Source organism: Falco naumanni, chromosome 6 (assembly GCF_017639655.2).
Source record: "Falco naumanni isolate bFalNau1 chromosome 6, bFalNau1.pat, whole genome shotgun sequence".
NCBI classification, from domain to species: Eukaryota; Metazoa; Chordata; class Aves; order Falconiformes; family Falconidae; genus Falco; species Falco naumanni.
The window spans coordinates 71,338,477-71,352,498 of record NC_054059.1 but is presented as its reverse complement, the minus strand read 5'-3'; the positions used below and the strand labels follow the sequence as shown (position 1 = coordinate 71,352,498).

The window sequence follows — 14,022 nt, the reverse complement described above, 5'->3', positions numbered from 1 at the left end:
AAATTAAAATTTGATATAAATATAAAAAATCCAGGCAACTGAAACTAACCCATTGCCCAATCTGCTAGTCTGGAGAACGGTCTTTTTGTGGAAGTGTCAGGACCTACAAAACCATGGGTGGGTAGAGTTTCTGGAGTTCTTGAAGGGAACAGTGAACGATGCTCAGAGGAGAGACTGGATCACAGTGCGGTTGTGGCAAATATGTTTTTGTGAAGGTCTGAAGAGGATGCTCAGTTAAATGATTGAATTATCTTTGAATTGGTCAAATAGTAATTTTTCTTTGCATTTTGTCAAACATTTTCTGTTAATTTAACAAAAGGCTTCACCTAGAAAACATGAATTTGACCAAACATCTAATTATTTTTTTTTAATCAAGCAACTAAAAGGATTACTATGCTGGACTAAATTCCCTATTGGTATAACTCCACAAAAGCCAATACATTTGTACAGTGGGTAGTTTTCTCCATATGCTTTATTGCATATGTACTCGCATGCAGCTGGGAAGGGAATCTCTCAACTGTAACTTCAAATGTAATGTTTGGTTTTGCAGTTGTAGGTACTGGAGCATCTGAACCTCGAAGCACCATTGGTTTATCTCTGTGATTCTGGTTTTTTGGTTGTGCATGGGGTCTGCAGTGATGGGGTTTTCTGGGGGTGGTGGTGGAGAGAGGAGAGTGCGGGGTAGGTTTTTTGGTTTGGTTTGTTATTTCTTTTTACTTTTAAAGGTCTGAACAGTTACCTGATAAACTATGGATGACCATGGGAAGAATGTTATTTTACACAGTTGTGGATTTACAGTGCTATCATTCATCTAAATATGAGGCAAAACTTTGAGGGTGACGGAGCACGGGGACAGGCTGCCCAGAGAGGCTGTGCAGTCTCCTTCTCTGGGGATGTTCAGAGCCCACCTGGATGCGATCCTGTGCAGCTGCTGTAGGAGAGCCTGCTTGAGCAGGGTGGGCTGGGTGGTCCCAGGGGTCCCTTCCAACCCCAGCCATTCTGTGACCCTGTGATTTGCAATGGCCAACTTTTCAGTGTGGCGGCAATTACATGACAGTACTCCTGATCCTGAACCTGCTCAGAGAAGATCTGGGAACACGCTGAATTAACACAGATACTGGCTTCGGCATTTGGCATGAAGCCCCTCTGTGGTGGGCTAGTCAGATGCCATGTCTTAGCCAAGAGCTGAACATCACCTGCTGGCCAGTGATTGGAGCCCCGTTATTTCTTTGTGAAGCAGAAGCGCTTGGACGAGCAGTGCCAGGCTCCACTGAAAGGGCTCAGCTAACCGCTGACCTGGGAGCTCACACTGACCCCAGATGGAGTGGGTGCTCAGCCACGGGACATGTCCCCAGGGCCTGATTCAGTTGCTAGTGCCGTTGGGGAAGTCTGGCATATCTCAGCTGACCTCCACCTGCCACACTACAACGTACAAATATCCCTCAGGGACGATACCGTACCTGCCAGCCCCGTGTGGATCTCCAAAATGCCTCGGGCCCCTCAGACAGGGCTAAATGCCTAGACTGAGGAAGCTGGTGCTAGGCACACCCTGACCTGGCATGGCTGTAATGGGAGTCCTGGTACCCAGTGCACATGTGTACCTCGCCAGGTGTTGTGGTTTAACCCCAGCCGGTAACTGAGCACCACACAGCCGCTCGCTCACTCCCCTCCCCACCTCCCAGAGGGATGGGGAGGAGGATTGGGAAGAGATGTAAAACTCAACCATTTAATAATTAAAATAATTATTTAAATAATAATTAATAACAACAACTATAATGAAGAGGAGGGAGAAGTGGAGAGATATAAAAGGCAAAGGGAAGGGGTGAAGGAAGACAAGCGATGCTCAATATAACTGCTCACGACCCCTGAGTGATGCCCACCCAGTCCCCCAGCAGTGACAGGTAGCCCCTGGCCAACTTCCCCCAGTTTATATACTGAGCATGACATCCCATGGTATGGAACATCTCTTGGGCTAGCTGGGGCCAGCTGTCCTGGCCGTGTCCCCTCCCAGGTCCTTGTGCCCCCCAGCCCTCTCGCTGGCAGGGCTGGAGAGCTGAGAACTCCTTGACGTAGTATAAACATCACCCAGCAGCAACTAAACCCATCTGTTACCAACAGTGTTCTCACACCAAATCCAAAACACAGCGCTGCACCAGCTACTAAGAAGAAAATTAACCCTTTCGCAGCTGAACCCGGGACAGCAGGTACCATCCAGGCTGGTGGGGGGTGGGTGCGTTCTGCAGGCTGAGGCGGGCAGGGAATTGACCCTGGCCAGCAGTGGGTGCAACAGTCTCTGCAGCTCAGCAGCCGAACAGATAGTGCCAAGCTTTCGTGAACTTGCTGCGGGGTGGTGTGGGAGCAAACCCTCAGCTGCCAACCCAAGAGCTTTATATTTGGTATCGTAGAAAAGAGATTTCGAAGCTGGAGTTTCCTGGCCAGTGCAATGAGCTTTGGAGCAGCAATCTGCGAGGAAACGAAGCGGTCAGGATTGTATTTATCAGGGCTGGAGGAAAGGCTGTGTACAGCCCTGCGGGATCAACAGTTCTGAGTTTTTAATTGCATGAAGGAACGCCTTGCAGAGTGAAGTTACAACACGCAACTGTGTTACCATGTAATGTGTTGTGTGAGTGTAGAACATGCTTTGGTTGGGAGACAGTTTTACACATCTTTTTTAGCTGGCAAAAGTTAAATAGCTCTTTAAAAAGTAGGTTGTTGTTATTAAAGCAATACAATAGAGTTGATAAAAAAATAACACCTGCTTACTCCTCTTCAAATTATGTCTATTTAGAGCTTTACATATGGAATTATCTTTGCTTCACTCTGATGTGAGTAGTAGCTACTTGATTCCTGCCTGATGGTGGTAGTTCTTATGAAAATAAGCAAACCTGATCTGATAAGCTAAGCCATTATTTGTTTTGTAATCACTCATCTGTGCTACAGAGATACCCTTTTTATGTTCGTCCCTCTCTGAGAAAGCTGCATTCAGCTACAGATGAGGAGGTTTTGTGTGAACAGTTGCTAAGTCTTTTCATATTACCTAAACGGCAGAAAATTTGACTGCTTTGTCACCCCAAGAAAATTTGGTCACCTTGCAGCAGAAAAATAGCGCAGAACTAATACACACTTTTGACTGTGTTTCTTGATGACTGTGGCAACAAGATAAAAGCTTTAATGGCATGAGCTTAGGAGACTGTAGTTGGCTTCTTCGAGTTTCTTAGAATAAATATGTCTGTGAGATGACGTGTCCCATAGTCAATGCACATTAACAACCCACTTGTTCTTTCTTTGTTGAATTCATGCTCAAATGCATCTATATGATGCATTTATAAAGTTTTTTGGTTCTCTGCTGTGTCTATTTTTTTTCTACCTTTTTGATAGGGAATTCTGTTGCGACAGACATGGTCAGAGCCCTGTGATTTTCTTTGCAGCCATGATGTACGTCAGTTTGCTCGATATTATAGTTCTTGTTCACCTGACTTTCCTTTCTTGATAAAGTTTCCTATGTTTCTGTGCTGTCAATCTCATCTCATGCTGTGGGAGGAAAAACTCTTAGTATCAGCACCAAGGTGACTTTATTTTGAAACAGTGAAATGTATAGGATGTGTATGTCCATATGGAAACACAAATGAGCATCCCCAGAAAGCACAGGAGGACTAAGGACACCTCTCAGAATTCACTGAGGCAGAGAAGTGCCACCATCCTAGCTGAGTGCAGTATGCTACCACTTGCATACGATTCCTGTTCCCTTGGATGCAGCAGCAGCAGCACATGTTGCTTGCTTTTATCAGTGCTGAAGAAGGCAAGCTCTTTTTTTATTTTAGCTTTTGATTCTGCATATATACTGTGTGTTTGATCAAAGGCCAGGCATTTCACTTAGCCCTTTGACTGCTGCAAATATAGCTAATCATGCATTTGAAATTAGAACTATGAACAACATTATGAATCCATACTTTATATTTTACAATCATTTTTTCATCTGGGAGGTCACGGAGTTCAGCAAAGAAGCCATTTGCTTTATTGTACTGTGTATGTGAAGCCAGTGCTTCAAGCTAACGCTTATATTGGACATTTAAACTAGTATTAGAAATTGCCCTACAATAAACTAACGCAAATATCAAATAGATTTGACTCCAGGAATGGGTTGTAGAGAAAACATTTCCTGCGTTGTATTGCTTGCTCTGTTCAGCTTGCCAGTGATGTAAAAACATCCTAAATTTGTCTAGACATCAACTTTTCATATTGTTAGGCAGATGAATTCTCAGTCTTCAGGGCAGATGTCCATGCTGATCCAGAAGATGAAAATTTAAAGGGTTAAGTTGACTTGCCTACAGGAGTCTAGTGTCGTGTGGGATGTCCTACCCTATCTGACCTGGCCTCCAGCTGCTACTCCAGCTGGGCACGGGCCTCCTGTGGGTCCTCGGTCATGCCACTGGTAAGGCAACGTGGTGGAGATGTAGTGATGCCAATGCGTTGGAGCTAAATACCTTTACACCAGCCTCTAAGTGCATTCCCACATGGTTCAGTGGCATCTAGGATCATTCTGAGGGGCTTCTAGTTCAGGCTTTTGACTTTCTTGATCTTTATTATGCATTTGTTACAGCATTCTCAAAGTTTCACAAGCATATTAAATGTCAGAAGCATAAATTTGATAATTATATTAATAATTATGGTTTAAGTGTACACAGTGATTTACAGGGAAGAAGATATAGTTCCTTCTCTTAAGGAAGCTCTCAAGGAGCTTAGTTTAACTAAGAGATTAGTAACGGGGGGACATAATAAAACAGTCTAGAAGTTGTGCAAGGCAAAAGAAAGAGGATTATAATTAACTGTTGCTGTTCTGTGTCAGATCTTGTTGTCTTTGGGTTAAATGTAGCCTTTAAAACTGACTTGTGCAAAAATTCCCAGGAAACAAAAGCTGAGAAATCCTTTTAAGATGTGTTGAGTCTCAAAATGTGTTGAGAGAGTGTTGTGTCTTAATTCTGCTCTGGCCTTTGAATCCATCCATGTTCAGGTGAAAGATAAAGCTTACAGTGGGACTCTCTGCACTGCTCCGCAGAGTGCAAGAGGAGTTGGCCTGGTTTATAGATCCATTCAAATGAAAAAGTGAGACAAAATGCCTTTTTAAAATTTTTTTTTAGTTACACATATATTTTTAAGAAGCATGGTGAAGTCTTGAGAGCACTGCTTCTGCTATCCAAACAGTTTGCTTCTCCCTAGTGAAAAGCTGTGTGATCCAAAGAACACTATTCAAACCTCAAGTTTTCTCAGTGACAAAAGTGTGCCTAAGCCAGAATTCAAGTATATACTCATGGAACACTTTTCTGCTGCTTATCCAACTCTAAAATATAAAGCCAACAATTTATCTGAAACCGGGCTTTTCAAGTCAGATATAAGAACATAATGGCACTTCAGAAAGTTCTGAGCTCCACAAAGCTCACACATGGAAACAACAGGTAACATTTATAAAAAGTGCTGCTTGGGTATCTAAATGGGCATAGGAGCATCAGCTTAAGCACTTGGGTTCAAACAATTTGATAATTGGACGTACTACAGCACATATTGACAATAGTCATACCCTGATGAGATTGCTTTCCTACTGATGTTAACATTTGCTTAAGTAACTCTCCAGATTTTCTTGCAGGACCCAATGCGCATCAGCTGTACAGCTGCAAATCCAGAGCAACACTATTGGAATTGAGGGAGTGACTCTGGATTTCCAGTAATGCAACTGAGATAAAAATCTGGCCCAGGAGTTTCTTTAATTTCAGCTTTTTTGTTCCCTTATGAATTGTCAGAGAATTCTGTGCATTGTCTTGTGTTTGAAGTATGCTGCTCAGTCAAATACAGCTCTCAGCTTTTGGGAAAACAAGTCGATACTTCCTGGAAAGAAAATCAGAGCATGCTTTTGCAAGCAACGTTGTCATGTCTGTTTTGATCTCGTGATCTTCTTGAATGAAGATTATTTTTTTTCTTTTAGATCTAGGATGTCCACAGATCTCAGTAAGAGCTAGATTGCAGACAGAGGTCTGAATGGGCTTTTTGGGTCATGGGCAATACCATCAACTGTCTTATCAGTCTTGTGCCAGAGCTTTGTAGGATTGCAGACATTAAAACCACCCCAGCTAAGAAAAGCCAGGACATTTGTCTTTGTGCTAGGGCATATCCAGCATTCCCAAGAAAGCATGGAGTTACAGCAGGTGCTAACATCTATTTTCTCAATGGTGTATCAATGGGCTTAAGCCTGTATGGAAATCATTTGTACACAGGCATATAGGAATATATAAAGATATTTTGTTAAGATCTGCTGTGAAACACAAAGGAAGAAACCTGCTGGACAGATGCTGCTATCCCCAAATGTCTGGGTGTGCCTGAGGACACGGATGGCTGGAATTTGTCTGAGTTCAGCCCTGTTTTAAAAAAACTTTCAGTTCTGGAATCTCTGCTTTCATGACTTTGATTTCATTCAGTGGCTCTGCAGCGAGTAATTTTGTCATTTTATGCTGCAGAGCTTACGAGCCTCACTGGTGACGTACCAGCTAGATGGATGTCCACGTTCACACCGTGCAGTGCTGATGAGCCAGATCAAGCAAAGCCCATCTTACGGCTCTCCATTGAGCTGATGCAGAAAACTCAGTTCTTCTGCTTTTCTCTCTTCATTTTATGACTCCCAAGTTTACTTCAGCCTTTATTTGTGGTTTATTTCCTCCCCACATTGTTTCCTGGCTCTTACTTTCCAAGATCTTCTATCATTTGACCTTGCTCCACATCCCTTTTTTCCTAGTCCTACATTTTCCCCGGTCTTCAGATTTTCCACTTTCTTCCTCAGGGGTGTTTTTCTGAAAAAGCTTCTTTTCATCCTTGCGAAGATAAACTTGTAGGTTTTTTCCTAGCTGACCTTTATTACATGCCATTTAGTCACAGGGTCTAAAAGTAAATCTTAACTACCCAACATATGAAGGTGGATAAAATATATTCCCTCATCCTGCAGCCTAAAGCATCCTAAGATGCCTCCTACCACTGGATCATGTGGGTGTGTGCTCTGCTGGGCCACTGCAGAAAGTCATCAAAGACTGAGAAATCATCTTGGGTGACGCAGTGCTCCCAGCCCCCAGGACTTTTTGCTCTGTTGTTTTCGGTCCTGACCTTTCCCCAAGTAAGCAGCTTCCTATAGCTTATCGAGGTTAATATATTTCCATCCTGGCTGCTCCTTTCTCCTTTGCTCCAGTTATTTTTAGGTGACTCAGTTGAACCACGTCTTTTTGAATTTTTAAAAGAAATGTATTTAAGGTGTTCATAGAAGAAAAACTCCTTTAGACATAAAGGCACTTTGTAAGCTGGTAGGGAAAGGCGTAACGAAGACCCATAGCCAGAAGCTTAAACTAGGTGAAGGTATATATTTGTAAAAGCAGGTGCCTGACAGTGGAAGCCGTGGATGCACCATCTCTTCAGGAAAATAGCTAATTATTTTGTATCAGGAAATGTGTGTAGTCAAAACTATGGCTTTATGAAACGGTGACCTTAACAAAAAATATTTTCTATGTTTAGTTTTGGACTTCCTTGATTATCTTTTTTCTTTTAAAAGCAGCTTTGTGAAAAAACGGATGTGAGAACTGGATACAATATCACAGAATTAACTTAATCAAATGCCATAAATACCACCTTGGGCACCTGCTGCTTATACACACGTTTCTGTAGGTATGCCTTTATTCTTTGTTCCTAGATGTAATTTTTTTTTTTTTACATCTAGGATGTGGATACCTTCCTGGATGTGGAATTTGGGGTTTACTTACGTTACAATGATCTCAGCTGTGCAGTGTGAGTGTCCTGGCATTGCTGGCATTTGCTGTAACTCTGACCTTCACCTGATTTTCCAATTTTACCAGCACTAATTTTATAATCATTTCTGATGCTTGATCACTGCACTTCATAACAATTCTGGTGAGAGTCCATCTTAATCCAGTTATCATCTGCTGTATTGGTACAGTGTAGTACTTATTTTTTTATTAAAACAGTTGCACGGTACTAAATCAAATATGAAATGTTACCTGTGTTGTTCCTACGAAGTTTCCTTTGTCAGCTAAACTTGTCATCTCCCCAAAGGAAGATGTTGGGTTTATATTTGCTTGAGTTTCTACAAAAATATGATGATCGGACCTAGTTACATTCCTTACCATTTGCATCTCATTTCTTTTTGTTGTCATTGTTTTTGTTTTTAACCAAGAACAAAGTGGCATGGTGTTGCATGTGTTGTCTTACTTATCCCTTTTGAAATGCCGTAGGAAACCGGTGTTCATTCCCTTTTGTAGAATGTTCAATACTAACCATCCACTGATTGTGTGAACCCCAAATATCTCTAAAAAGTTGAAAAATTAGACAATTTTGGGTTTGTTAGCCGGTTCTTCATACTGAAGGACTCACAACTGCAAACTTCAAGGCTCAGTTTTTGCATTCCGTAAAGAAAGCATCCCAGACTTTTTTTAATATGGAAAATACAATATTTTTCTCTGCTGTATCTCTTGGAAATGGTTCAACAGTTATCCTAGAAATTTTTGGAAGATTAGTGGCCTCCAGCAAATACAGTTCAATGATAACTTTCAGCCCAAAAGGTAAGTTTCATGGAGCTTAAAATACCCAAAGAAAAATTCAGAAAAAAAGTTTAGAAATTTGCAGTGAGTGATTGTAGCATCCCTCCTCCTCCATGTACACACACAAATATGCACTTTTAATATAATCTCCCTCATTTTACTTTCTGTAGTATTTTTTATTTTTTGTCTCAGCTAATTATAACTCAGATGATTATTTTTCATCCAACTCCTCTTGCCATTAGATATATATGTGGTTTCTTTTATATGTGCCAACGATCATAGGAAATAAATTTCCCCATTATCCCATGATATGTTATTACAGAAAAAAAAAAAAACCAAAAAAACTTTCAGTGTGGAATTAGGGGATTTAACAGGGCTGGAGGAAAACCCGATTTGTTTCATTGCCCTCTGGTGGGCTCGCAGCACGTCTGCAGTGGCACGAAACAGGAGCTTTTCCTTCCTCTTTGTGCAACACAAACCCTCGGGTTTCTTCTCATTTGGGCATCCCAAAGTGGTTTGTCCGCATTTGTGTAAACCACAGAGCACTGTTTGATATACCAGGTAAAGCAGAATTACCCTACCGCTCGCTGTCTGTAACTGACGGCAGCAGGGAATTCTGTGGGTTCAGATATTTTGCTACAGAAAAGAGGAGGATGCGCGTTACCTGTATGAAGGTTATTTCCTAGGCGAGGTTTGGGAGGGCCGCTCCTCTGAGATGGCCCATCATTTCACGGTATGCAGGCCGCAGAAGCAGACATCCTTTTTTAAGCATCAATTTCTGCTGCCATTGTTGTGTATAATTGTGAATTCATTGCACAGTCCAGCTGAAGGAGGGCTTGGCAAATGTTTCCTCCCACTTATTTGTAATTTATCCTTCCATCTTGGAGTGGAAATCTTCATTGGCATCCGCAGGGGCTGGGCTGGTCAGTGTGTCTGTGTGGGTCCCCTTGCAAGTGCCGAGATGGGCTGAGGGCCCCTAAGAGCTCACCGTTTTGCGTCTTGAACTTGCTGAGCATCTTCAATCACATTGATACCCGCAGAGGTGGTGGGTGCTCAGCACCTTTCAAAGAGCAAGCTCTCCACCATTGTCACACTCAATCCTTGACACTGGACAGAGGCCATGACAATCAATAGGATCTAATTCTCTTTTTGCAAATACAAAGAACATGACTTCTCCCCCCTGAAATTCCACTGCAAGGTAATATTTCAACAAATATTTCCATAAGGCGCCTTAGGCATAGTGAATTAGATACGTACAAGACATACCAAGGGAAGGAAGAAGGGGGAATAATGCTTGTGTTGTGAAAGATCATAATGTTAATTAAGAATGGCCTTTTGTGAATTAAAAAAACAAAACAAAACAAAACAAAAAACAAAAACCAAAAAACTTGAGGCAAAGATACTAATTTTGAATGGTAAGACCATAGGAAATCAAACACCACTCCAGACTGGTTGTTACTGTTTTTTGATTTAAGATGCAACGCACAACTGTATTGTGGCTTGTTAGTCTCAAAAATTGAGTGACTTTTTGCTGTAAAATGCCTGTCTAACATATATTGACTTTGTATATACAATGTCATATTTCTGCACTGTCCTGGAAGGAGGGGAAGGTAAGAAGCTTTACAGGGCATTTTTGAAATGACAGCACAGTTCTGTCTCGGGTAGTTGTTTTAGGTCAGGCATCACGAGAAAATCGCAGTTTCATTAGACAGTGGAGTATGGGCGATTCAAGCACCTGTGCAGAAGAGATGAAAGCACATTTATTTGTACATCCGTGTTTGCGGATGTGCATTGAGGGCATAGAAAAAAAAAATTGCAGCTTTGCACTTACTTCAAAAATGACTCACTCCCTCTGGTGGGAACATTTAATTCTGAATGTGTGATGCAGCTTTCCCTTTTCCTCCTCTCCTTGCATCCACCCCCTTCACCACATCGCATTCATCTTGCTTTGCGTGACATCTGCTCCGTGTGCTGCAGAGCAGCACTCTGGTTTCTATGGTAGCTGCTGTAGCCAGCGGACTTGCAGACCGGGTGGGGAGAAGAGAAAAAGCTCAAAGTGGCCGGATTCAGGGGCACAATGGCGGGTTGCCCTCAGCCGGTGGGCTGGGATGCATTCGGAGAGAGTGTCCCAAGAGCTGTCACTGCCATGGCTGGCGTTAGCATGGTGTCCAGAGCCAGGGGCGTTTGCTTTCTCCCCTGGTGCGAAGTGGCTGAAGGGCAATAGTCAAGTGGAGGGTGTGAAGAACGGCAGATTGCAGGTTTGGTTGAACTTCAGGTTTCCTTTTGTCTTGTTTAGCTCTCCAGTTCTGCAGCATACAGTCCTTGGCTTCTGCCTTTCAGACGGTGAAAATGCAGATGCTAGACCTAAGATATTATAATTACGTGTCTATTTATAACATGGTTTGTCATTAGAATTACCATGTCGTTTTTTAAACAAGAGAGGATAATGCGAGTTCACAATCTACACCTGTAGCTGATTATTTTTTATTATTATTATTATTTTAAGCACAGTTCTTCTTTGATTTGTTCTGGCTTTGCATTCATTAAGAGGCCTGAATTAGCATCCTGCCATATCGACTTGTGGCTTCCCCGCTCCTCCGTCGCCCCAGGTATAAGCACTGGGATTCTGAGCTGGCTCACTTCATCAACAGTGAGTTGAATAAAATAGAGCCCACTTTTTCATTTGTAAAATTTCTTTAACTAATGAAATTGGAATATGGTTTGTCTTTCTCAGTTGAAGAAAGAGGGAGGATTGTCATTCAGGTTGCAGCATCATGGCTTGTGTGCCACCGCTTACCATGGGGCATCATTGCTCTGAAACGTCCTGTTCAGGATCCATCCTATTATGCCATACCATTATAAAGATGTATTTATTTCAGAGCAGTTTGTACATGGGAGACAGCCTTCGGGCACTAGGCTTCACTAATACAATTAATATGAACCTGGCAAATGTGAGAGGAAAAGTTGTCAGAGGTTAATATCGCTCCTGTTTCCCCTATCTAGTGCAACGAAGGGCACCCTTCACATGCCAGGGCGCAGTGTGGGGGTTCAGGATGATGCTGGGCTTTGACATGCGTTCAGAGTGACAGCTACTGCCTCGGTGAGGTGAGTGTAGTGTTGGATGTACTTAGGGAACTCTGTGTAGCCTTGTTTTTTGCAGCAGATGAACAAGTCCTTTTCACGTCCGTGCTCCTTTTATTTCTTTTCTTTGAAAAATCTTTCATTTTTTGTTTCATTTTCTTTAATGCTCATAATTTCAGGCTGCTAAGTCCAAGTGTTTTGTCTTAGGTGAACAATATTTTGCATCTTCAGGCATGCCCGCTATACTTTGCATGATTGTATCATCTAGCTGTGTCTGTAGCTTACAGCTTTTCCGTTTGGTCAGTTATTCCCAATTAATCCTAAATAAACTTTCCCTGAGTCTTTATTAGTATGCCAGATCTCGGATCCCCCTCAGTCTGTTTTAAGGAGTTGTCAATGGTATGATGCATTCTCTAAAACTCAGTTGTAATCTGGTGTGTGTCTCTGGTGCTGTTTGAAAATAACACAAATTTGGCTTTATTAGAAAAAAAATCCCAGAAAATTATGCTAACAGAAGTGGAAGACCTTTAACCAGGCTCCTTAGGATATATGGTTATCTCCCAATTTAAAATGCTGCTCTGTTGACTGTTCTACCCTTACTCGTGCTCCTGTTCCCATATGTTGTGTGGAGCCTCTTCCAGTTACATGGAGATCCCATCCTAGTCTCCCATTCTTAAGGACATTTCATTTCTATTTAATAATAAAAAGTCCTCCTTATAAACAACTTTTTGTTTTCTTTTTGTCTAAGAGCAGACAGGCTTCCTAGCCTTCAGACTAACTAAGCATCTGACTTGAATCCTTTGAGTTGTCCAGAGGTCACATTGGGCAGCTCAACCCTATGCTGGGTCACACAAAAGGTAACTGGAGAAAAAAAGTTAGATTTCTCCAAGATGATAAAGTTCTATAGGTCCTCCCTGACACTTACAGAGGGCACTGTAGACTCCACTTGGTTTACGTTATCCCATAACGGTGCTGTTTGTTGCCATAACTTCAACTGTAAATGAGTTCTTTAGGAAGTAAGGTCATCCCACATTTTCCAGTGGTTTTCCCTGAAAGGTCGTAGAACCTGTGATCCCCTTCGGAGACGTGAACCGTGAGTTCTGCTCATAGGAGATGCCACGTCAGGAGAAGGGGAATGGCCTAAGCAGTTACTTGGAGAAGGTGAAGATCTTTTCTGAAAATGATGCTGTAAGTGGACTGGTTGTGGTCAGTGAAAGTATAAGGCAAAAGACGAAAATCCAGAGGCCGAGGGCTGCTTGCAATTGTGCAGACACCTGATTTATTCAGATTATGAGTTACATACTGTTACAAGTTCCATGGGCCCAGCTTTGGCTGTAAATGTAAATGACTTTCATTTTACATGTATGGCACCATGCTCGTGTTCTCAACTTCCATTTGCTTTGTTGGATACTGCCTCAGTAGATATAGTCCATAATACTGTTGCTACCTCAGTATATATAGTTCATACTACTGCTACTAGTACAATGCACGCTAAAAGGTTCTTTCTTATCATTGTTACATTGTTAGAGTCCATGACATCTTGGTTGTAGGTGGAGCACAGTTATATTTACATTTTTTCATGTTTCTTTTACATGAATTTTGCAGTTTTTTTCTTGAGATCGGTCAGTTTATGACTTACATGCCTACGTATCGATCAATGTTTGAAGATAATATTAAAAATGGGATTAGCACATAGCAATGATATATTAAATAGTGTAATCCATCATTCTGCAGAGGCCATTATTAATTTAATTTGTTTAATTAAAATTGCCTGTTAAAATGCTGGTGATGGACTTAGTTACTGGCATAAAAACACTACTGGAACCTTTTTGTTAATGGGACATAATATTATACAAGGTCTCAACAACTTCAACATTTTGCTAATTGAGTCAGCAGTTCAATTTGAAATTAGTGTGGCTGGGAAGGAAAAACAAATCAAATATAGAACCTAGTTAGCATTTAAAGCTTGAAATGGGGGTTTCCTTATTTTCTTTTTAGTGAATGCGAGCAGGAGGTCAGGTTGTTATGTGAACATTAAAAAATGTCATCACCCGACCTGCTGTACGCCTGACAATGCCTCATGTTTATATTGACAGAAAGATACAAACAAAACCAAATGAAAAGGTAATGAGGTAGAGCACGGAGGGACTGCAAAATCTTCCCCTCAGAAAGCTCTGCAATGTTTATTAATTCTGCTGGGTCAATATAAAAATGCAACCTGCAATAAAATGCCATTCTCTACTTTTTGATTTCAACTTGTACTTTTGGAATTTGCCCATGGTAGAAAAGACAGAAAATGAAATAATTCCGTAGCTGAGCATAAAAGCACAAAATATATCCATGGTAAGCAGGTTGC

General features: G+C 41.7%; 1 protein-coding gene across 2 annotated transcripts in view; it reads left to right on the top strand.

The window, feature by feature from the left end:
• MSRA (methionine sulfoxide reductase A) overlaps positions 1-14,022 on the top strand; it is a 289,926-nt gene that overhangs the window by 198,903 nt on the left and 77,001 nt on the right. The window lies entirely within an intron of this gene.